Here is a 26456-nt window from a genome sequence, read left to right as displayed (position 1 = left end):
GGGTAGCACACAGAACAAGCTGGAATTGCAACTTTTTCGTTCCGTGCGCATCGGTGCATGGTGATTCCGAATGATGATCATTATTTGTTATTGCTCACTCTCAAGTGCACGGAGCAGAGCATAAGTTTCCTCGAAGCTCATAAAAATCAGGCTTCGGGGGGTTAGCCATCCAGCGAAACCTGTTTCGGACCGGGTGTACACTTTTATTTGCTCTTTTAATCCGTGAGCCGGCGGATCATTACTTCATGCTCGCTCATTATCCGTTGTGTGCGTGTGTACGGTTTCGTATGAGTGCGCAACACCGTTTTGATCGATCGACGGACCGATCGAACCCCGAGCACATCACATCTTGCCTCACCCACTGACTGGCTCTGCGTCAGGAGATTGAGACGGTCATGGTCACGCGTGACGCACCGTGATGGACAGTTCAAAAATTCAACGCCATAAAGCAATAAAAGGCGAACTTCGCTAATGAATTTCAACTCCCTTCCCGGATTGACAGATCACGAATAGGGAAAAAGAACGGACCTCTCTTCCACCGAGTTGACGTTTATTGTAATTGGATCTATTTTGACAGCTTTAATGCTTCCAAACTCGCAGAAGCCAAGTGACGATCTTCGATTATTACTGATAGCGAGCAGGTCGTCGGCAGCCGCCGACGGCACACTGCAGAAGCCTAATCCTAATCGACGCAACTCGGAACCAGGAAAAGAAGCAGTGAAAAGTATCAATCACTGGGTTTTTTCTGCTGCCTCCCTCTGGAAACCGTTTTATGGCTGTTGAGAGTATGTTTAGCCTCCGGGGCTTCAATAGCCAGCCCGAATAGGCCCCACGAAACAGACGGGTGATGCGAAACGGCGGCGAACGAAGAAATCAATAAAAGCTGATCTCGCGCTTCTGCGCTGTCCTGCGCCAGCCAGAAGTTAAAAAGTGTCAAACCTGGGCGATAAGTCGGAAACCTGAAATGCTGTCATAAACTCTCACTTAAGCATGCTTAATCAACATATCAATGGGTTTTTCTAAAAATTATTTTAATGTATTTCTCTTTGGATGCGATAGATGTTGCGCTTTCACGCGCCCTTCGTTTGACAGTTCATCTTTCAGGGTTGGACGCGGCACCGTAAATCAACAAATCGAAGTATTACATAACATAATTATTCTGTGCTATTTTATTGTTAACCTTTTTTTTAGTTTTGTGCTCGTTCTCAGCGAGACTGTCATTTTGGCACTTTGTGGAAACGTCAGACGCAGCACCTTGTTGGACAAGCTTCTACACGTGAAGGTAAACGACAGTAGAAACAGCGGAAAGTGGTAAAACTGAAAGTTCTGGGGAGATTGTTTCGGGAGCAGAAGGAGACACTAAAGGTGGAAGTTTCTAATTTATTAATTTTCGACACTTTTCTTCGTTTCTTCTTTTGCCAATTTGTTGACAGCTGTGCGATTGTTTTGCTCTGTCTCTGACAGTGGCAAACTTCATCGTCAACCGTGCCGCCATCGACGACGACGAAGCATATTTTCTAATAACAGTAAAATGAAATGGCTTTTTAATAATTTTCCTAACCCTTCATGCACAGCCACCCGGTCTCTTTGAAAGCGGCAAATTCATGAAAAAAAAACTTCAAATATAAATATAGATCAGCGTTTCGGTTTTCGGGCACAATAACCCTCACCCAAGCTGACATAAATCAACCATTGACAGTCGGAACGGTACGCGGGGTGATAGGATTTCGCCATTTTTACTATCTTGTTTTCCTTCTGGTTCCAATTCCTCCGATGACACTTGACAGCTGCCTAAGTCGGCGTCTTGATGGCCGGTCGCGAACCTCTCATTAAGTGTCATCTTCTCTCATAAATCAGATCATCGCTGGTTCTGTTCCATGTGAGCCGGTGATAATCTTGTACAAATGTGCGTCTTCCTCTACCCCCCAAACGAGTTAGGGGAAAATCACCTTACATATTCGAGGTTATGTCTTTTTTTCTGTCTCGATGAGGGAGACAAAAACCAGACTCCCAGACCTTTGATTTGTGTTTAAAAAAAAGGAAAATTACGTATAATTTGATTGCCTTAATCTGAGTAAAAATTTGTCGTCCCCGTCGTCTGTCTAACCTGTCCATACGCGGCAGTTAAATTCGGTGTGATGGGAAACAGAAAACAGATGTGTCGCTGTCTGGGGCTCACTTTGTTTTCAAGATTAGAGACAATTACGGCGATTGTGCTCGCTGTGCTTACAGCAACAGCAGCAGCAGTGGGATAATTGCCTTAATGTGATGTACTTAACCCTACCGAAACAAGCTCTGCACCTCGACGAATGGGATTTATTTCTACTCATTTCCGGTAGAGTTTTTGTTCCTTTTGTTTTTTCATTACTCTCCGGACGGGACCGCACCATTAGAATCGATGACAGACGCGATTCCTGCTTCCCCGCACCGGCACATGTGTCAATTTATGAGCATGATTTATCCGACGCCACGCAGAACCCAAATCGATTCGTACACACTTCATTAGCGATGTAAATCGTCTCCACGTCCCGACGGCAATTTGGACCGCTTGGAGGACCCCCAGGCCCCTCCATACACAATCACTTTGATATGCAAATTCAATCGGCGGAAATTTGCCCTTGGTGTTCGGCTTTTCCGTTTTCGTTTTCACAGGTTTGCGTGCGAATTCGACCAATTCCAGGAAACTCCGGCCAGACAGATAGTAGTTCCCAAAACAGAAAAAAAAGAAAAGAAACTTGGGAAACAAAACCGGGGAGAAAATCTAAACAGGTATTAAGTTTATTAAAAAGCACTTCACATGCAAGCTCATTATAAAGCGATTCTGTTCCATCCCTGGCTCACCCTTCGTTTTGGACGGTTGATGATTGTATTCCAATTGGAACGCGAGGCTGTGGAGCGAGGCACCCCTCGTGCGCTTTCGCGTTCGTCAGTTTGACAGTAGGCGACGCTTCGCTTTTTTCTGTTGTTGTTTTTAGTTCGCCAGCAGCATTTTTCAAGTTTAATCAAAGCAGAGTGCCAGTCTGTGTGTGTGTGTGTGAAAAAAAGTGAAAAAACAAATGGGCTTTGGAAGAAATATATTCGTATCACGCTAGCGAACTAGCTAGAAGCCGTGTGAGTGACGAAATTCTGGCCACTGATGGACCGACCGTCTGGAGGATTCCAATTATGGGTAATTTGTACTTAATAAGGCTTTTAATTTGTGCTGCTGAGGCATCCGAGCGGTGCTACTTCTTACTAGTGACAAGAGTCGAAAATTGTTTTGTTTACACTCCTGTGTGTTCGGGTTGCCTTATGGCTTAGCGCAGCGGGTGTGTGTGGCGGAGAGAGACAGGGACAGCCAAAATCACGCTAAACAATTAGCAAAGAAAGCAACCGCACCAGCGCCTCCAATGATGAGTAACAATTAAGTTTACCTCCTCCGGACTGGGACGGGGGCTGTCTGCTCGAAGACGGACTGTGAAACGGTGAGCACACGGGGGAAGGAGATAGAGCATAACTTTCAATAACAGATGTCGTGATTACTGTTTGCGTTTGTGGACGCTTTCTGTCTGTCGGTCTGTCTACTGGCAGGCTCTGTGAGCGAGATTTCTTTCGCGCTCGAACGCGCTTTTTTCTGCGCGTCGTATTTAGCTCGAAATGATACGTCTTGAGTCGGTTCGTCTACCGTACCGTATGCATGTGGCAAAAGGGAAAAACTAATTTCACATATTAGATAAATGATAAATTTTACCCTTCCTTTCGGGGCCGGGGCTGGCTGGCTTCGGCTGAAAGAGTGCACCGATCAGGCTTGTCCGGACGGGGCCGATCGTTATGATTACGATTAGTGACCGCGCGGTATGGTGGAAGAAAAAAAGAGCAACTCCACAAGTTCGATCGGGTTGGTTTGTGGTGTTGGCAAGAAAAATGGACGCTTCGGCTCCGGCGTGTGAGTGAGTGTATATCAGCGGCGCACGAGCGCGTCCGTAATTTATGATCATTTATTAAAATCTATCATTCACCGTCATATTTTTTTTTCTACTTCGGCTAGTGTGCGCCTACTAATTGTGAATCGCGCTCAACATTTGGTGCACTATTGTTGGCCATAACTGTTAGCGTTTTTCGCCTGTACGCTGACGAACTTATCGACGTTTTGAAAAGAAATTAGATCGTACCCAAAAAAGGTTCGCTGTGAGAGATGCGTTTTCGAAAAAAGACTACCCACCAAACTTGGCTGCCAGAAAATGGCAAATTAAACTTGATTACCATGCTTCGAAATGGCAGTGACATTTGACAGTAGTACGAGTGGTAGCGCGCGGGTCAGCCGAAATGAGATCGCGGTCAGATTTGATGGTTGGTAATTTTCGGTCTGAACGTGACATTAGCGCGAGTTGCTTGTTCGCTATGGCAACCCGAGGAGTACTTTGCCAAATTCGGAGCTTAATTAATTTAAATAGTCATTGCTTCACTTACGGTTGCCGAATGATACTCATCATAGCGTGCGGGCTGGCGAACTCTGGCCCAATCGATGAGTGCGAGTGCGTGTGTGTGTTCGTGGTGGTGGCGGCAGCGACGAGTCAGTTGAGGGACAAATCAATCATTTGTCATTAGCGTTTGACTGTTTGGGGATCAATTTGTTGTAGCCCGTGTGGCCCGGCTGGTAGTTTTTACCGTTTCTCACCGTAGCGCGCTTTTTTTTTGTTTCTTCTATTTGCAGCTCCGTGTGGTTTGGCTATTTTTGCAGATCGTCAACCCGCTCCATCATCGTCATCATCCGCGATTGAAACATCTGTTGTTTTTCGTCGATGGCGCTTGGGACCCGGCTGCTGAGAGATGAGCTGGTAGAATTTGTGGAGTTTTTGCTGGGGCGTTTGGTCCTGCTGGCGTCACGGTGAAGTGATTCTTCAAGTGATCAACGGTGCGAAGTTGGAGTGGAGCGCGCTGCTGCTGGAGTCAACCAAAGTGTGCTGTCCGGGCGCAGGTCGAGTTGTCGCGGATAAGCATGCTTGACATGATTGGGTAGTACAATGTCCAGCTTGACAGTTGGTGGATAATTTGTTGAAACGGTTAAGTGAAGTTAAAGGCTGATTTCTAAACAAAAGGACAGTTTATGTAAACCAGTGTAGTGAAGTGTAAGTGAATTGTGGCTCATAGAGACGCGTTATAAAAAATGAAATAGCATTCGAAAGAACAAGAGGATAGTTACGTCATATTGACACGACAACAAAACGTAAGTATTTGCACGCAAATACCTGCCCGAACTGTGATTTATGTAGCCTGCAATCAACTAAACACCAAATTGCGATGAACTGAATTTACGAGCATTCCTCCTCCGAACAGATCCAGTTCCTCGAGGGACTACAATTAAGCTTCCCAGACATCATCAGCGCAAGGGAACCACCCAGTAAAAATTAACTACCAAGGATCGCTGCAGCCAAAGACACTAAAACTCGATCAATTTCGAACGTTCGTTTTTTTTACGATCCAGCTCGGGAGCACTATCGGTGTCGCGATCGCGGATATCCGTACGGTGACTGCGGGCCTGTGCACTGCCCGCCGACTGGACTTTCGATTTCCAAACCTGCCTTCGGGGATGCCTCTACCAATTTTTTTTTATCGGTTCTCGGAAGAATGAACCCGGGGAATAAATCACGAAAAAAAGTGTCCCTCGCCCGTCCGGTGTCTGGGGCTTAGCGTCATAACTTTGTTCCGAACTGGGGTAAACGATTCCAATCAGTGTTGACTTAATCCTATTCCGGAGCAAACGAGCGAGCGAAGGAGCTCTCGCGAAAGAAGAGGAAGAGGAGAAAAAAATGAATTACGAGCCGGTTCTGTTTTATGACAAATGAGCCGCTTTCAGAGGTGTAATCAAACAATGTCCGAACAGGCAATCGACGATGGAACAGCTCAGAGAGGACGAAGTAGGAGAGAAAAAAATAATTAATAGGATATTTATGCGAACGTCAGGTTTGTGCCAAAGCCTGGCCGATAGGGACAATAAATAGCTGGCCGGCGTTAGAAAGGAACCGCGGCTGTGTCACTTTGACGGGCGTCGTTTTCCCATTCGTTCTGCTCGATTAAGTCATGAAATGATTAAAATGTGATCGTGTCGTCGATGTTGTGGCTGCTGTCGCTATTAAAAATCAAATGAGGAAATTCAATTAGCTGTAGATTTTCGCCGCTCTTGGGAGGTGGAAGCTAGTCTTTCTTCACACATCTCGATTTTTCGATGTCGTTTTTCGATTTCGGAACGGTTGGATGGTAAACCAGCCGCCACCGACGCGGTTGATTAATTCAAGATTTATGAAGCGTGCCATTATGGAGTTAATTTAATAAACCGCGCACTTGTGGTGTTGTCGATCGAGGAAGATCTTGTCGCCAATCAACGTTGGACGGGCACTCTCCTAAGATGGCATTGTGTCTAGATGCGGAAGATTGAGCGCTTTCGTGTGTCACCGAACGTGCCTCCAGTGCCGTAGCAGTGTCAAAATAGACGATTTTTTAATCGAAAGGGGCCAGGTCTTTTCTGTGTTTCGGTTTCGGTGTCGTGACCGTCTCCATCCGTTTCAGAACATCACAGATGGGTCAGCCTTAATTATTTGATAAATTGTCTAATCGCCGTAACCGGACAACTAATCAAGACTTTTTTTCTGTCTTTTCACGTCGTTCTTCGCCCGTGTACGATTGGAGTTCTACAAGTCGTAGAACCCGAGGCGGTTGTCAGAGCGCGAACATGGCCGCCGCACAACCGAACGTGACAATCACCTCCTCCTCCCTTTTTCAAATGCGGACGAACCAAACTCGTTCTCACACACAAGATTAATTGTCGTGTTGTCAGTCTGACAAGCCGTTCGCGTTCGATTGAATCCGCGCGATAAGCAGAGGATTACGAATTTTGTCTCCGGGTGGCGCGTCGTTGACCGACGAGAATGACAAATCGTGGCCGCCGCCATCTTGCCGAAAATAATGACGCCGAGCGGGCCTTCGGCGAAAAAAACTGTCTTTCCCGCCGCTGGAATTAGTTGTAATAAACAATAAAAATGATGCTTATTACCGGGTGTGCTGTAAAATGACGATGACTTTGTTTTTTTTTGCGCCCTGTTAGTTCCCAGACGCTTCGGTAACAATCTGGCTGATTGCCGATCCTTTCGGACACTTTCTTTCCGCAGGTTTCTTTCGCGCGAAGGGGTCGTTCTTTGTCGCGCAACTTTGTCGCCCGGCAATTTTGGCCCGGGCCCGGTTGTCGCACGGAAGAGACCGCAACCATAAAGGAATAAAAATCACTTTTTATGGCCCCTGCTGCCGCCACAGCCGCCGTTACAGTCACCACCGCCGCTCAGCAGAGCAGAACAAGTCGCACAGGAATTAAGAATTGTTCTTTATTCTACTACCGAGTGCGGGGTACCAGAAGCTGAGAACCTGCTGCCGTTGGCCGTCGGTTGTTAGTCCCGGGCAGTGTCACACACACCCATACAGTGGCCTCCCCGGGGCGGTGGCGGGGGGTGTGTGTTATAAATTAAAAATTCCGACGTTTTGTTATAATCATTTATTTTTCTTCCTTCGCCGTGCTTCGTTTTATGATTGGTCACCAATCCCCGGGGACAACGACAACACGGCGACCGTCGCGGTGCAAACTTTGGGAACCTTGGGCTCATGATGAATCGTCTGTTTTTTCCTCCTCGGTACAATGGAGGAACTGTCATAAAAGGCTTAAAAATGAAACGACATTCTCAGGTTTTCGGGTCGTCATTCTCTCAGCTTCAGCTCTGCGGCTCTGAGGTGGCTAATAAAAAAACGCCGATGAGATGAGTTCAGAACGGTGACGATCGTCGATCGATCGCGTCGAGTCGTTCAATAAAATATTAATAACCTTCACTCGTTTTGCTGCGGATGTTTTTTCTTTTCTTTTTCTTGGGTGATGAGGGTGACGCAGTGTAATCGTGTCACTTTGACTTCCTTGTTGTGTCCCGACCACTTGCGGCACCTCACATGGAAGATCTTCGATCTGCTTTGCCAGTTCCCGAAATTAGATAGCTATGATCGCGATCGTACCAATCTCGGACGAATGAACGACAATGGAAAAAACGATCAACAAATTATTCGTCGTTTAATGTCAATTTGATGGGCACTGGTGAGACCCTGCACTCTGTCTTAATTACGCAACGTTTGGTCTGCTCTTTGAGCTGAGCTGGTGAAGGGGCCCGAGGAGGAATTCACTCGTTCAAGGTCGTCTCGCTACTGCGGGTGTCATTTGACACCCGCTCGTCGGTGGAAGCGGGCAAAGAGGCAAGAGACATCACAACCGAAAAACACGGTAGTTTCGTTTAATTTTATTTCACAGTTTGTCCAAATGCGGCGCGAAGACGCTGGATCGTAAATGCGGTGAAAAAATAACAACAACAACAGTGACGCAGAAGAAACACAAAAACCTAAGCGACAGATTGTCAGTCTGGGATCGTTTGTCGTTAAAACAGCCGCGGAGGTCCACCGCCCGACTTGATCGCGAATAGATCTTCGATCTCCTCGAACTGGCGGCAATGGCAATCGATGGCGACGACGGTGGGAAACCGCTCGGACACGTTTCCTAATGATGGTTGATATTTCATTAAATGTCATCGCACGAGAGACCCTTTCGACCGCATACGATGACAAATCATATTTTGTCGCACTGGGAACGAATCGACGACAGTGTCTTATACCGATCGATTCCTAGAAATAGATGGAAGCTGGATGACACAGGGAAAAATCGGAGCGTTTCGTCTTTGGAGGCGAGGTGCGTTCGGTGGTTTGATTTATGCCTAACTATGCTTGAGAAACACTCTTGGGCGACGTGAAATAAGTCGGGAGCATCATATTCTGTGAGTTTCCTACAAGATTCTTTGAAAGACGACGAATCGATCTTTTACTTGTGTCTTTTTCGGCCAATGTTTTGAACGTTTTATCGAAGCAAACTGACTCTCAAAAACCTAACCACCAAACGCACCCACGAGTACCTGCCAGCCGCCACCGTCATCAGCAGCAGCGTCCCCCGAAACAACCGAACCGATTAAGCTCGCTACCTCGACAAATCGTCGTTTCATCGAGCACAAGCAGGCCCTGGCAACAAAATGACATTACACATTCTTTACCCCGAATTCCTCCCCTCACAGACCAACTAACGCTTTGCCCGCACTTGACAGAACGTCTCCGCTGGAAACGATATGTACAAAAGACAGACAGTGACACATACACAGACAGAGAGAGAAGGGAAAAAAATCCCTAACAATAACAAATCAGCAGTAATAACAATAACAAATCAGCTTGGAATAGACACGCTGGTCTGCGTTGTCGCACAACCTCCGGGAACTCTAGCAACCATCATCCGCTTCACCAACTTGGATGGAAGAGTCAAACAAAAGTCGAAGAATAAATAAACACAATGAAACACACTCGCACACAGTTTGGTGACAAATCAAAACAACGTTACATCATTTTTTTTTTCTTCTCGTATCCCCGTCACACTCTTGACAGACCCCATTTCGGGCTGTCGCCTCGTTTTTTTTGGCTCTTCTCGTGCGCGGGTGTGTTGTCATATGCGAACCAACGGTTTAAGGTAAATCCGCTCTTGTGGCTGAAGATATCGTGACCACCGGACGGACCGTCCGTCACTTGAACTCGTTCATCAAACGCGCCTCAAGTGGGGAGGGATTAAATCCAGACCCGTCGCACGCACGAATCGTCAAACGTCAGCGCTGTCAGTTCGGACCCCCCTCCAAGCGCTTCAATTCGGTCGGTAATTCAATTTTTCCGCGAGTGTCACACCCTCACACGACCGCGCCGAGTGTCCATTCGCGGCCAAAAGGAACGCGCACTAATTGACGCAACAATGCAAGGTCGCAATCGCGCAGGTTCGGGAGAGGTGTGATCAACAACTCCAACCATGGGCGCGAGTCTGTAATTATGACCGCGCGCCTACTTGGACAATGACAATATTGATCGCAGTTGCCGTTGCTGTCGCCGTCAACGCCGCCGCCGCCACCACCGCCGATCGTATCTAGCTCAAGTGTCATTGAGATCGCACATTGGCCCAGGGCGCTTGCTTTGATTGGTTTCCGGCACTCCACATACACGGCACGTCAGGCCTGTGATCTAGATCAGCGGCGATATTGCGGCAAATCGAAATGACCGAACAATCGATTGCTTTCAGCGGGGATACTACTGGCAAGGGAATGAAACAGATAACCGCCTTGTTGACTCCGGCCAGAACAGTGATATGTGTCTGTTCGCGGATCCGAACTGTCACCACCCGAACCGTCATCGTCGTCGTGTCGTTCGTCGATCGGACAGTTAGTTGATAATCGTTGAACCTAATTTAATTTTTATGTTCCCATTCAGTCGGAACGAATCTAGCGCGATAAGTCATTTCTGTAGAGATGCCCTTTAGCTGAAAAGAGGCGTCAGCGCTTATCGCCTCATAATACGGACTGAAAAAAAAATCCGCTGAAACAAATATGTCACTCTCGGGCGGCCTCTTGATACCGGGGTTTGCCTGTTACCGTGTGGTGTGGGCTGCCATGTAAATGAAAGGAGGAGGAGGAGGGCCGCGTAACAAGATCCGGGGACCGGAGCGATTGACAACTAATATAACAAGTATATTAACTGCCTGTTGGCTTGTTTTGCTGTGCACCGAGCCACTGATAAACTTTCAATTTGACAGCTCTGTTTGTGCAAAACACACATTCATCTTTTTTCGCGCTTTATCAGCGATTAGCCGCCGCGGCCGCAGCGGCTTGTTTCCATAATATTGGAATCGTTTGTTGGTGCAATTAAACCAGCAGTAAAAGCGACATATGCGCCTGGGTGCCATCATCCATCATCGACCGATCAGCCGGCCCCGATTAGCCCGAACATTGGTGTGCATTGGCATCGGCTGATGGGGCTGCTTGACATTAGCTTAACCTATCCGAAGAAGAAGTGGCACCGGGCGGCGATTTGTCGCTCTCCTTTTGTCAATTTGTTGCTCGATGAGTGTTTTGTCCATTTGCGCTGATTGTTATTATTGTGAGTGCGGCTTGACGAGTTAGTGATGGCCAGTTTGCCCCTCGCCGCCCCGGATTGAGTCCATGTTCAACCATGTGACGCTCCGTATCGCTCCGCGTTGTCTACAGAACGGCTTGGTTTGTTGTTCGTGTAACTTGCGGCGGTGTGCTGTGTGCTGCTCGAACCTTGATATGTCAATCAATGGGAATTGACACTTTTTGCAAACACACATCTCCCCCATTGATAATCGTTCGGACGGGGTTTCTTTGAATGCTCCGCGGACATCACACACTTGGCAGCGGCATTTGTCGGCTGGGATAGTACAAACACGTCGTTTGGTCGTGATGTGGCGAGGAAGTTGGATTTTTTTTGTGGGAGGAGTTCTCCTTATCATGCTGAACGACCTGGATTTGTTTGGGATCGGTTTGATTGGGCCCTGAAGCGGTGGGGATCCAATAACTGCAATCACGAATGAAATAGAATATAATTCCGCGTAGACAACAGTTTTCGGCAGAATTTGGATTAAATTTTAAGCAAGTTTCAGGCCAAATTCCTACCCAAATAAAAGAGTTGAATCTTGCCCTAGACCCGTTGGAGCAAAATCCCAGACAGGCCGCCTGTCGGATCATTTTCTGGCTTTCGAATCTTTCTCTCAAAAAGTATATTTTGTATTTTAAATCTTTTAGTTCCATTGGAAAGGTGAGAAAATTTCCTATTAAATGGTGTTCTTATATTTTTCAGTTAATTAGTGTTTTAATTATCTTTCAGTTGTAAAGTAGTTAAAAGTTGGAGTTTTTGATGAGGTTTTTGTTGATTTTCTCAAAATAATGAATAACCCAAACCGAACTTTTGGATAATCAATATCTATTATCCAAAAGTTGGGTTTTAGGACGATTCATAATTTGTTCTTCAACATCAATTTCCTATCTCTTGTCGTTTCCTTGTAATTTCATTACTAAACTTTTCCTGTAATCGACTTGCAGGTGCTTTAAAGATTCTAATCTAAAAATATGCTTTATATCGTTATTCCCAAGGCTACATTGGAAAGTTGATAAAATTTCCTTTCGATGTATGTACAAATATCTTTTAGTTAAGTGTACTAAATGACTCTTTACTAGTAAAATAACTCAAAATTAGCGTGTTTTAGAGTTTTGTAATTAGTCTAATTATTAATCAATTACATTTATAGATACTATTGTTTATTTGGTTCCCCTTAAAATTCTCTATGACTTGTTATTTGACACTTTATCCTTATCGCTTATCATTTCGCTGCTATTTCATAGTTAACATAGCTTAAAATGTAGTGGGTTCGAAATCGTTGTTTTTGTATATGAAACGAGGCGATCAAAATGATTTTACTTCGAAACTAAAAGAGATAATTGAATGGAGTCAAAAAATTGTAGAACTTACTGAGATGCATTAATTCCATGATAATAACAGAGATGTTTATAATTTACTGCTTTAAGAGAAAAACGAAAATGCTAATAATACCACTAACTTTAAACTAATTAACTTCTAAAAGAATACTAAATTCACTTAACTGAAAGGTATTAATACATTTTTCTCTGTAAAATTTTCCTGACTTTCGAATAAAAATAAGAAAAGGTACAATAAGTGCCATACTTTTTCAATAAGAGCTTGTATTAGTGAAAATGAGATAAAAATATCCAAGTTCAATAACCCAAACACATGAAAACAAGAAAAGATAAGTGTATCATGTCAAAGAACAAATTATGCAACTTTTCAAGGCTAACAATCTGAATTATAAAAATGGTGATGTTAGCTATTAAGCTTTTTGCGAAATGAACGAAAAATCGATCAAAATTGTTAAATTTTAAATAAATTACTGTGAAAAGGTTACTTAACCTAGTTAGCTGAAACATGTGAGGACCTCATTCAATGGGAAATTTTCTCACCTATCCAATGGATCTTAAAGATGTGAAATACAAAGTATACTTTTTGAGTTAGAGCTATTTTAAGACAACTAAGTTTTTAACACAAAAAGTTCAATAACTCTGTAACGGTTGAGATTTGATGGTATGTGTAGAACGATTTTTTCTCCAAATGTGACAGTCAATCACCGCTCCAGAAGTTCTTAATCATGAACCAAACACCCTGTATATTGGCATTCAATTCTTCGATTCATTTTATTTCTTAGAAAATTTGGTTTGTTCTGATTGAAAATTTACTTTCAACTGCAGTACCGCAAATTACAGTGCGTCTGTTTTAAGACTGCTTTTTTGCTAATGTACCTAACCGATTTCCGGATCTAGCCGCTTTTTTTGAGAAATAAAACGACATAATATGAGAGGAGAATAAATGCAATGTACACTGAGAACTGACTTCGAAGACAAGTTTTCAATGTGTGTAAGAAATTAAACTTTGAAATCTCATTGGCAAGTAGCAACTTGTCACTGTCCGGCGCTACGATCGGCTAGTAATTGCGCTATACGAGCCTTGTATGTAAACTTGGATACAATGGCGATTCACGCATGCAAACCTGTGTGCGATGGTGCTTTGCAACGTATTTTAATCCAAATGTTTACACAGGGTTTTCGGTAAAGTTTGTTCTAGCTTATATGTCTGTTTTTTGCGCTATGTATTTAAGGGAAGTTCTTTAGTCTCTGTTATGAGGAGCGAAAATCTTATGCATTTAGATAATTTTAAGTGAAATGACATCCATCTTTTTGGTTACATTTTTCTGATAAAAAATTTTCTACTTAAAAGGCGTCACATTTTTGACACATCCCCGCGGTGCTGAATTTTATAGGAATATCGAAAAAAACATACATGCAGAAATGCTGAACCAAAACTCCGTTCGTCATTCGTTCGCATTTTACCATTTTTGATGTCGGCCATCTTTGCAAATGCAAAGAGCGTAGTTTCCCGCTTCTATTATCTAATTTTTCATTAAATGGATGAGTGTATTGAAAGCATTGGTAGAGTGATAATAAAAAGTTGCTGATGGAGAATTGCTGATGAAAAGCTGTATTTTGTTTTCCAATGAAGGCCATTTTTTAAGGTTCAAGGTAGTGTTAAAATTCGTAGTCTGAACGTACTATAAATGCCATCAGCTAGAAACAACTAACCGGCACACAGTGGCAGGAGGTCGGACATAACCTCAAAAAGTTTTAAATATTAATATTTCATATTTTGCCTAAATCTCTCAAGTATTAAATGATACATTGGATGAAAACATGATGTTTAACAGCAGTTTAAGGTTGCACAGAGAATGCGCAAAATTCGCATACGAAAAAAGCAGTTTTTTCCACACCGTATCTCAGATCTTCATAAAAATTAATCAGCAGTACTGTAACAACATTCTACATACGCTGATTGATTTTTATGAACATCTGACATACGGTGTGGAAAAAAACTGCTTTTTTCGTTTGCGAATTTTGCGCATTCTCTGTGCAACCTTAAACGTAGCTATGTCAAGATACGTTAAAGGATTCTCTTTTCCGAAATCACAATTTATATGTGAACTTCATGTTCATGTTACTCTTTTCGTTTTGATTCAATTTTAGCACAACTAGTTTCATTATGTAGAGAAATGAAGGAACTTGGTTTGCGATTGCAAAATATTCTCTAAGTTTTCTTGGAGCTATGACGTTTTTGTTCAAATATATCTCAGGTGGTCTGATTTTAAAATGCTATGTCACTGATGTATCCAGTCGGACAAAAGTTTAAATTCGTTCTACTCATTATTGAAAGATTGACTAACTCAGTAAGGTATTCTTGGCTTTAAACTCTCTCATCCTATACTCTCTGGTAATTTACATTACATTTACATTTATAATTTACGTCGGTGAAAAAGAAAAAGTAGACCTTTCATTTAAATCAACACCATTTTGGAACAGCTATATTGGATTTTGCCGCCATTTCGACTTTGTCATTGAAGTCGTATTTTTCCTGGGGGATCGCAAGCAGCGATCTAATTAAATGTGTATCATTTGAAAGCTGAGCAATTTTTCTATAAAATAGTCAGCGTGAAAGAATTTTTTTTTACGGAGAAATCTTCAATAAACCGTTGTTCTCTTCAATATTTTAGTACGGGAGAAATTTGTTGTTGTTTGTTTTATTTACGTGACTTTAAATTGGTTATTCATTCGTCACGTTAGTACGGGAGAAAGAATCTACAATAAAGACAGCTTCGAATTGAGACGTCATACAGATTTGGTGTCTTGACCAAAGTTTTTCGGCATATTCAGCATGTAATTTTTTTGAATTTGGAATCTGGATAATTTTTCCCGACGGATACTTCTGGCAGAATCAAATTTCAGCGATTTTAACGTAAGTTATAGTTATATTTGAGTTTTGTCAAAATTACGCCTATCTCAACTATTTTATTTGACTTCTGTGCACTGATAATAATCCAGCTGTGAAATCAAACCAGCGAAGTAGGAAGGTCCATCTCTACTGGCTAAGTATTTTACATTCCAGGTTTGATTTCCTGCCCCTGCTTCCTGAGAAATCGAATATATCAACATTGATTTCTGGGATTAGTTAAACCTTAAGCCCGCTCTTTGCAAGCTTGAAGCTACACTGCACCACTTTTAATTTACTCCTTTCTTTCGTTGCTTTTCGTGAAACAATCGGTATACATCATTCTCACGAGAAGCACACAAATGTTCACGGGTCCGCAACTTTATATAGACCCCACGTTAACAGCAACAACATGAAAGCTTTTCTTATAAACCATCTCAATCTTTTGACGTAGCAACAAATGAACTGAAAGGTGCTAGAAGTGGCGAAGTTTGCCCTAATGGTAAAAAAGAATTTCATCTATTGTAAGCCTACAGTATATTATGAACTTATGGTAGCTTTCCACTACATACGGTTTATGTTAAGCCAAGGAGGACCAAACATTTTGGGATGAATGACATCTTCTTATAATTGTTGGGAACTCACCTGGGAATCGAAAAAAATAAGTGTAAATCCTCATCTTTCTAGTTAGAAGGTTTGTGATCAAGAAATGACTTTTAGCTAGAAAAAATGGTACTTGATTCAGTTTGCATTAAAATAGGTTGAAATGCTTATAAAAAATTGAGGCATTCGTTCCTAGAATCTATCAACAAATCAGTCCAGTTGTTATTGTACTACTCCATTCGATAAGTGCTTCAAAATCCCTAACAATAGTTCGGGTTAGAATCGTAGTAAAGGCATGTTAAAATTATTATTTCAAAGGCATGCTGCTACTAACAGGTTATCTGGCTAATTGTGAGGAACCGTATGATAAAGCGGCTAATCGAATCCTCGGCACAATCTAGTAGTTAAAAAGCACAACCTGTAGCAATTAGGACTTGTGACTCTTGTTATGTGACCTTCTTGAACAGATATTAGTAACAGTTTTTTAACTTACTCACTAGGAATTAAGCTTCCTATAAAACTTATTTTTTCGTTAATTTATTTGTGCTGGAGTTTCCAGAGCTGCACGGTCAAAGTCTAAGTTTGCTGACAAGAGTTTCAAGAGCGGAAGTAACACGTGGATTTGATGATGTGTTGTAGTTTTAATTTAAGTTTTCTAACGTCTAAAAACTAGCAGTAATGGCTGCTGCTAAGGTTTTTAGAAATATTTTGAAAGGTCGAGATTGAGAGATTTTCGTGGTCCAACAGATATACTTATAACAGTGCTGTCAAAATTTTAACCAAGACCGGTGAAAAATTCGCGTCGTTAAACCAGTATGTACTTCACAAACTAGAAGGACTGTGATGTCGGTCCATTCGAATTATATCTCTTTTTTACATTTGTTTGATACAGGTCGATGCGTGAGCTTAACGTAGTCGTGGGTCTTTTATTTATTTATAATATTTAATAGCATATTTTCGAGTGTTCATCGAATTCTCCGCACGCAATTTACCGCAGATTTTTTCATCGGTGGTGGAGCGTTTTTACCTGATAACATCTGAGCGTCATTTGTAATTGTCTCTCTGATGAACTATCAATTTGATGGAACTTAACGCGCATCTGGTGGGATGTTTCAAACTAGACATGAATAGTAGGGCATTGCAAAAAAATATTTTTTTTTGAATTCTCGAAAATTGTAATTTTCTGATAACTACTTCAAAAGTTATAGCATTTAATGTATTTTCCTCCACATTTTCCCATAGCACTAATTTCAAAAATTTCAAGCGAAGTGGGCGGGGGTCTAGAATTGTCCAAATGATGTGAAATTTAGCATCTGAGCTTACTTTGACATATGTCACAATATGAGAGGGGGACCTTTGAGAATTCAAAAAAAAATTTTTTTGCAATGCCCTAATGAATAGCTCGTTGATTATATAGTTTAAATTTCCCTTAAGGGGGTCTAACAGCGCAAAATTTAAAAAAAAATATTTTTTTTTGCATATTTTGGATCTCTAAGACAAGAAAAATATGCTCAAGAGGATTTACTCGAAACCAACTTGGTTCGACTGCTCAAACAGCTGATAAAATTGGGTACTCACTCTATTATTTGAATTTAAATTCTGAAGTGTTTATGACATACATGAAAAGTGGAAAATGCTTTTGTTAGTTCAATACGTTTTCCAAACCAACAATGCGCATCGTAGAATCACTCATCTAGCAGTGGGAAGCTCGGCACAAAGCAAAATGCAAATTTTACTGTAAACTGCACACAGCGATGCCAACATTCCAGTTTAAACTAAATTCTGTCAGTTTTTTTTACGTGATCCAGTCAAACAGACAAATGTGTAATTCTTCGAGTTACCATATAAAATAAATAAAATTGTCGAAACAATATACTACCTTGGGAACAATTCTTTGGTTTTTTATATAACCACGTTCAATTAAATTGCTTTCCAGTAACCGTTTTTCATATTTCAATACACGTTAGAAAAAGATATCATATTTCAATACACGTTAGAAAAAGATATTGCATATAGTACAGAGTTAGCATATAATGTGATTTAAGATAATTTTTGTGTGTCATCTTTTTATATATCTGAACATTTTCATATTGAAGAAGCTTTTTCTTCACGATTGAGAATCCTGTTTTTGTCAGTTTATTGAAAAATGTTCAATTTTCTCTGAACAAAAAACTATTGGTACCCATGACCGCTACATTAGGTAAACGGCAGACGGGAGCGTACTGTATAGGCGATTGGTGATTTGCCGCAAAACTCAATTTGGTCATGCGACACATCAGCTCATGAACTGCCAAAGTCAGGAATAAGTCAGTAAGTTTTGCTTTATTTGAAATTATTCGGAGTTTCAACCATTTAAAATCATTTGGCTTATACATTTATTCGAAACGTATTCGTGGTATTATGTAATTTTAAAAATATTTTACAAAAATTGAAACTTCAACTGGAAGGTGAGATCCAATCAATACCAATGTTAAGTTCCCTGATATTTTGGACTACGCAAGAGATTCTGGTAAGAAAATACTGAGCTTTGCTATTCAAAAACACCAACTATTCTCCTTCCCACTGATACTGTAAATTCCCATTGAACTCGACTTATTTTTTAATCTAGTGATTCGGAGAGTTTCTTGAATTTACACCACCTCATAATGGCTTTGCTCGACTTAGGAGGAACGGGAAATGATGTTGCGGTGCTCCACGAATTACATGTTGGAATCGCCCTCATGTAGCTCTGCGGATCATTTCAGAAATTACAATGTTTTACACCATTTTCGCAAGATGTTTACTCACCATCTTATAAAATGGTAGTTTTCCTTCGTTTTGGTAAGCAATTATCAACAAATTAAGAGGTAATATGTTGTTTAAAAGTAATTTTTTTACCAATGTTTACAGAAAATATATCCACTATGACAGAACAAAATGAAATCAGCAACACTTTACTTCTAGCGCTAACTGTGAACGTTTTCAACGTAGAATCGCCGATTGGTCAGTAGGGACTTGGTGAATGTAATGGTTGATTTTGGACATTTTTATCTTCCTCCTTTTAACAACTTCCTCTTATATAACTCTAGGATAATGCAAGTTTTTCTTACAAAACTTGTAAAGTTTATAATAGCAATAGACATATAAGCTGGAACATTTTTCCGGAAAACCTGTATAAACCGAATACAAATACTTTAGCACTCAATTCTTCAATTACTCGCATTCTGGAATAAACATTGTATCCAAGTTTGCACGCAAGGTCCGCATATACCGATGGATGAAAATCTACGGGTCGATCGAAGCCCCGGCTAGCGGTAAGTTGCCACCTCGTGATGTTATTTAAAAACGACAGTTGCATTTCTTATGCACATTGAAAGCTTGACTGGGATGTCAGCTATCGGTGGTATAATTGAGGCTGTTACCTTTCATTGAAGCACCAATATTTTTCAGAATACTCCATAGTTTTGAAGTTATTGTAATTAGTCTGATTCGGTTCAATACAAGCAGGGCTGCCAGTGACTGTGTTAGATATCGGCGAAAAATAACATTTTTTAAAAACATCGTTGTTTAGTCGATTATCTTTATTTACGATGAGGTATTCAGCCTATGAGAGTGCACTATGCCTCTCGTTGAGGAATATATTGACAAAGGCAAAAAATATGCGAAAACCAATATTTCTCTTCTAAGGAGGGAGAAAATTGGGTAAACCCATTTTTGTGCGTTAGGGGCAAAAAACCTTTAACAGGTTATGAATTGTAACTAATTTTAATGAGCGTCGGAAAGTTTCTATTGAGCAGCCTCTATCACTGCGAGGAAGGCTATCATTTTGATCAAATCAAAGAATCTATAAAACTCGATCATAATCTGCATGAGTGCATATTGTGTCAGTAGGAATACCCGTGCCAGCCGATTCTCACCGTACCATGTCCTGTATGTTAAGCATCGGCTGCGAAGTCTGTTGAAAGAGGAAGCCAAACATTTCAGAAAGAAATTGTAATATCCACGGCTTTCCGTTGGATGTGCATACAAGGTTTGCCGAGTTTGCTTTCGGTATGATTTAAAGAAACGGAGTGTTTCGCTTACAATTTTAACTGAACTGCATTCTGTTATCAAGGAGGCGACTCTATTCATAGTGACTTGGAAATCAACTAGTTTAATAAGATATTAGGAGAACCAGTTCAGGCATTGTTTAACAAGCTGTAGTGCTTTATTCGATAGAGCAACACCCAGTCGCACATTATAACTTCAATTAAAGAATTGAACTGGGAAAATCGGTCCAGTCGTCACAGAAGAACCTGTATGAAAACAATTCTGGAATATGCCTGGAACCCGTACTTCCGGACTTGTCGGAATTTAACCTTTGTCGGAATTTGTACCTTGTGAACCAGATTGGAATTAAATTCAATAGCAGTCAATTGGGGTAATGTAACTTTCATTTGGAGAGAGTTGTATGAAAATTGTTCAAGTGTTCGCTGAGAAATAGCTGTGAATTTAACTTGGAACTGGAAGTTCCAGAGGGCATCAAGGATCGTCAAAGGTGGCCAATTTAGTCAGTTACTTTGAATGGTTTTTTAGTAATTCTGGACCGTAAATTCAAGTAGTGTTGCATCTATTTAAATATGTATTATATCATTTGGTGTTGCCTGTTTGTATGCAAATTCGCTGTGCGACCGCACTCATCAACCCGTAACTTTGGAACCGGGAATCCGATCAGCAAAAAATTCAATAGCAGCTTATGGAAGTGTTATACCGTTGACTAAATCTATGCGAATCGGTTCAGCCATCTCTGAGAAAATTGAGTGACATTATTTGACGCACAGACATTCTCGGTGAACTTTATCGAATGGTATATGACAATCGGCTCTCTGGGCTTCGGTTGAAAAGACTACTACTTGTTTCAAATAAATAAAAAAATGTCAAGCATTTCAGCAATAACTTTGTTATTATAGAAAAATTATTTGTTTTGGACAGAATCCTGTGTGGATTATTATATAATTCTGTTAGAAAATTAGTTTAATGACCATAACCGTTTTTGAAAGAAACGGTGCAACTAACCGGTACCGCTCAGTTCTAGCCAGAGTTCTGCCAGGAGTGTACGGCCAAGGTGTTTGCTTGACTTCTGCCATTCTGAATCTGATTCTCGATATAATTCTACCAGGAAGGGTTTTGCGATACCCATAGTAGTTTTAGTCGGTTCCGGTCAGAATTCTTCCAAGGAAATTGCTTTTACTTCATTTGGCATGCCCAACAAGACATGTGTAAATATCTAGCAGGGCTTCTACACCGAGGGCTGACTAAAATATTGCGGAACAGTTTCTACCAGCGGATTTGGTATCTGGAACTCCAATAAATAGGGATAGGCATCCTGATGGTCACAAATGCTCTATGCCTTTTTAAAATTATGAACAATTCAATCCGCTATTAGTCTCTTTACTGACACAGTTAACCTCACTTTTTTGAGTTTTGTTTACGTATACTTAAAAAAAATTCTTCTATGAGTCCGTTCGCTCAAAGATTTTATTAAAACCACTCGGGTTCATTTGTGACGTCACCTTAAAGTATTTACAGTCGTGATATGCTGGCTGGGTTACAGACTCTGTTCAACTAACGAATTTGATTCGCTAGTTAGATTGACCTGCTTTTTAGTTGGACAATGGTCCAACTAGCGGAGGTCCAACTAAAAAGTCATTTGTTTTCCTCCAAATTCGCTGTGTAAACAATTTCCATATCAACATTTGAATAGGGCTAATAAGATTTGTAAACAAACTTTTGTTTTGCTGATTTCTCCTAATTTGTTATCATTTCAACACAGAAAACATTTGAAATTGATTCTACCAAGGATAAAGATTTTGATTCATGTATATTTTTCATCAAATTCAACTCGGTAGCGGAATAATGAGCGAAATAAGTTTGTTTACAAAAGTCTCATTAGCCCTTTTGAAGAATTACTATTGATTTGTTTCCATCCTAATTAAAACACCATCCTAAAGTGGACGAAGCAAGAAACTAAAACTACTACAGGGAGCAACGCTTTACCGTCCCCATAAGGGGTAAAGCGCCTATGTTGGTCCTATTAGGGAGCGTTCCGTACTATTTCATTTAACACTCGGCCTATAATTGATGGAATGCGCATAAATGCACTTCAATATCTTTGCTTTGTTCTAAAGAATCAATATAATAACAAAAATGGCCTGAAAATGGTGAAATACTCGTGCTTGAGCGCAATGAATACAGGAATCCAGTGCCCCAATTATCGCCCTACTGTTTCAGCTAGCTTATTTTGCTAAGAGTTGAGTAACAAACGTATGAACCGCCGAGTTATTAGCGAAAGAAAAAGTAAACAAAGAGAAACTGTCATTTGCACTTAGGACCATTTGACATGTTTGGCTAGATTTGCTCTCTCTTGCTCAAAACTAATACCTGAATAGACTGCATATTTCAAGGTCGATGAAGTTGCATAAAGTTAGGATCATTGCTGTAAAAACACTAGAACTTTGAAAAATATGTTTTTTGAGGGCAACGCAATCATCCTCACTTAAACCCATCCGTAATATGATGCCGAATTCTGGTTGATTTCTGGCATAATTTCAGCCCAAATGTAAACATCGAGTTCGGCTGCAATCAGTTTTGGAATCAATTATTGTAAGTTTTGAGTGAAAGTTCTGATAGAAATCAAGTAGGATTGTGAATCATAATTCGGATGAATTTTGACGCATGCTGCGATGATTTACCCTTTTTGTACTAAATACGCCCGGGTATCTTTTAGCTCTGTGTATAACGAAAGAGTAACGTAAAGAGGCCTGATCGATTTAATTTTTTGTTGATTTTGGTAACGTTTTCTATTGGTTTACACTTTGACAAACACTCAATATTCAATGAAAGTTTAATTCCCACATTCCAGCCTGTGATTGTTTATTTTGCTTAGGCGGATTGATTGTTTGATGTGCTTTTTCTTTTTGCATTAAAGTAATATGCAGGTGTTTGAATTTTTTGTCAACAAAGTCTGCTTCGCCCAGAAGCAGCGTTATCACGTTTTTCACGCGCACTGAGATCTCTCTAAGCCTCTAAGGAATTTGTTATTTGATCACGAACAACGCTCTAATAACTATTAGTTTTTCTCCACATTCAAACGTCCAAACGTCTCAATATCAATGAAGCCTAGTAAGACTATTTATAAAATTATTTCGCATTTATACTTCAGAAATCAGAATATATTGGCTTAAACGGCACATTCCCCGTATGTAGTCGGGGATTTGTGCCACTTTAAAATAAGGCATTTTTTATCCACTTTAAAGCAAATTTGAAATAGAAAAAAATATTTTTGACATACTTTTCATGCGATATTGAAGTATTGTTTTTAGGATACAAAATAGGTAATTTTTCAGTCTATAGGGTATTTCTGTGTCATGCAAAAATTTCCAAACGGGAATTTTTTTTGGATGATACTAAATTTTGTGAATGAGAAAATAATACCTAACATAAGTTTGGTTTCTAGCTAGTATTAAGTTGGTGTTAATTATTGACGAGCAGAAGCCGAAACATTAAAGAACCAAAATTTTATGTTAGGTGTTGTGTCCTCATGTACATAATTTAGTCCCAAAAAAATACGCTTTTGTGAATTTTTGCATAGTACCAGGCTTTAGGTCTCATACCCAAAAGACGGTTTCAGAGTAATATTCCTCATCAGCAAACCAGAATTTCTGCGCTTACTACCGAGACATCACTCGGTACCAGCCAGTTGCTTGGCAGTTCACGCAAGATGTGCGACTTTTTGGATTTTGGTGTCTAACTGGCGCTAACTTGGCGCTGGCTTGAACTTATCAACCTAGCATTTAGTTGGTGTTAGTTACTGATGAGGAAAATCCGAAGCACTAAACCAAACTTTTATTTTTGTGTTGTTTATGGCATATCCAACATTACTTGAATTGAAACCACGGATTTTTACAATCTTTTACTTAGCGGTTTTTGTTTTCTTTAATACAATAGTGTTCATAGCGAGACAAATCCAATTTAATGAAGATTTAGGATTGTTATTCAAGAAATCACACCAGCTAGTTTAACTTGCAATTTCCTATTTCAATTGAATGAAATTTGTCAGAGTTTTGTTGGTTCTAAGTTCTGGATCGAGGAATATTTGTCTTGTAATCAATTTTTGAATATAGTAAGCCTAATACAATTAAATGCTTAGTTAAACTTATGATTTGAGTAACATGAAAAACTTCCACGTTCTAGCTGGCTTTGAAAATTTTATATTTGAGCTATACTTTGCTCATTTAAAATGATTTTTAGTTTCCTTTGTCCGTTTTGCATTCGACTCTCAAGTGATTAACATATTATTTCCGGCTTGCTTTCTTGGCGTGACCCCTCTCCGTTCTGACCGCTAAAACCAACGACCCATAACTATCCACTTTGTCACACGATCAGCCGCTGATGTAATTTTTGCACAATAAGAAAAAAAATATCCACCTACCTAGTTGTTAATTCGACTACTCGGTAGCTTCCCGTGTCAGCAATTTTCGGCAACCTCGGATCACTCGGATCACACGTCGTTCCACCTCTCCCACACACAACAAACTCAGTCCGGACTGTATCTTAGTTTCACTCAATCCCTGCACTGCTTCCGGAACACCGCAAACACTTGCAGATTCCACCCGTAACGAAAAAAGAAATGAACCACGCCAAACTTTGATTTATTTTACTTCTTTTGTTTCGAACTTCGATTCATTTGGAGCTGCCGGAAGGAGCCGCCCATCCACTCTCTGGCAACACAAAACAGTGCCCGTATCCACACAATCTCAAACTTCCTGTATCTGTTATCGGTCAGAATTAATATTCAGAACTTTTCGTTATCACTGCTTCTAATGCTGCACCAGCTGCTGTAGAGTGAGTCGTTGTCTTGCTTCACTTTTCGGTGCACCTTCGGAAAAAACTGATCAAAATGCACACAATGTATCACGCTTGTCAGAGACAGAAAACGAAAACTCCTTATTCGGTAGAGCACACACACCCGAACAGAAATAAAAAACTGTTGGCGACACTATTTGGTTACTTGATGTGTTTTTTTGTTGTTGTTGCTGTTCGCCGCACCGCCTACTACGATCGATCAACTTTTTTTTAATTCGGGATGCCGCTTGCTCGGTCCTCGTTGCGCGAGTTCAGAAACTCCGTCCGCGGCGCTCTCCGTGTGTACACTAAGGCTACTTCGCCTACTTTTCTATTACCGCGGTCACTACGGCTGCTGGCTGCGGTACGCGTGTGTACAATCAACAGTAACGAAATACACAATAAAACTAATATCGGCCCGAAGCACACTGCCAACCCCTGCTGCACCTCGCGTTGTGTGATGAGCGAATCCCGGTGTGTCGGAGAGAATAAGCGTGTGGGGTAGTGTGGCGTTCTTCGGCGATTGATGGTGATTTTTTTTGTTCCTTCTGGTCTTGCTGTGCTGTGGTTTGTACAACCGTTTGTTTCTTCAGCCGAACCGCTCAAACCGCCTGACTCTGGAGAGAAGGCCCGTGTGTGTCTCACTGGTAAGACGGGTTCAATAATACTGTTGAACTTTCGGATGTGACGAAGAGAGCCAAGTCAGGTGTCGTGCGCTGGATGCGAACCCACACAGGCATAGCCAGCGCGCGACCAAGCGAGAGAAACAAGTGCGATAAGCCATGCTACAATCGGACACAGGCACTCACACACAGACAGAGGCGGGTGGACCGGCGACGGAGACACGCTGTGGTTCACAGAGAGAGAGAGCAAGCGAGCATAAGCGCGGAGGAGGCGAGGGAGCTATGTGTGTTCTGAAGCACCCACACATACTCTCGCTCTAGCGCAACTGTAGCACTACCAGACAAGGCTGGGAATGAGAGACGATTTGACCGAGAGCGAGTGTGTAAATAGCGTGCACAGAGGTGAAGCATAAAAAACAACATAATAATGTTGACAGAAACTACTGCGAAGATCGTAAGGTGAGTATCGAGCGAACCAAAAAAAAAAGAGGTGGGGGAAGCTATTGATGCAATCGAACCTATTGGGTTGAGCGACACGTATACAACCACGCGACAGTAGGTTGTGGTGGGGTGGTACCTATACTAGCATAGCCCGTGGTGACACTTGGCTGTGCGACATCCTCCCAGTTGTGTCACCACCACTGTGCAGGCGAAAGGACACATTCAAGTGACAATTCGGTGGGCTGTCGTTAGCTATTATTGCGTGAAACACTCACACCGATACGTTTTCTTCTCTGTACATAGCCACAGTTCCCTTATGTTTATTTATCTCCACATCCACATAAGAGACAAAATTCCAGCCAGCCGAGTGACATTCTGCTTTGGAGGGAGTGGATCCTTTTCTGCGCGCGTGTGATTTTGTCACTCTTATATACACTCATACACTCGCATCGTGGTGTCCTGTTGTCGTCTTCTTTGTGTCCAGATTCTGGTGGCCACAGCAAGTGCTGGATGGATGCGACAATATACATCAGCCACTCGATTATCTCCGCACACATAGTCTCGTATATAAGTGCTTAGCTAATATCTCTACCCTCCCCTTCGTCGTGTAAATGTTTTCTGCGGTCACCTCCCGTGTATAGGTTTCGGTGCTATCTCGTTCTACCG

The 26456-nt window shown here is 41.4% G+C and overlaps 1 protein-coding gene across 1 annotated transcript in view; it reads right to left on the bottom strand.

The window, feature by feature from the left end:
- The window catches only part of LOC131685241 (uncharacterized), a 37113-nt gene extending 11736 nt beyond the window's left edge, over positions 1-25377 (bottom strand). Inside the window, exon 1 of the mRNA XM_058968830.1 lies at positions 24314-25377. The gene's annotated coding sequence lies outside the window, so the exon portion shown is untranslated. The remainder of the gene's footprint in view (positions 1-24313) is intronic.
- Positions 25378-26456: the final 1079 nt, after the last annotated feature.

Source organism: Topomyia yanbarensis, chromosome 2 (assembly GCF_030247195.1).
Source record: "Topomyia yanbarensis strain Yona2022 chromosome 2, ASM3024719v1, whole genome shotgun sequence".
In the NCBI taxonomy this organism is placed as follows: domain Eukaryota; kingdom Metazoa; phylum Arthropoda; class Insecta; order Diptera; family Culicidae; genus Topomyia; species Topomyia yanbarensis.
Note: the sequence above shows the minus strand (reverse complement) of the source record. Positions and strands in the feature narration are given on the sequence as shown.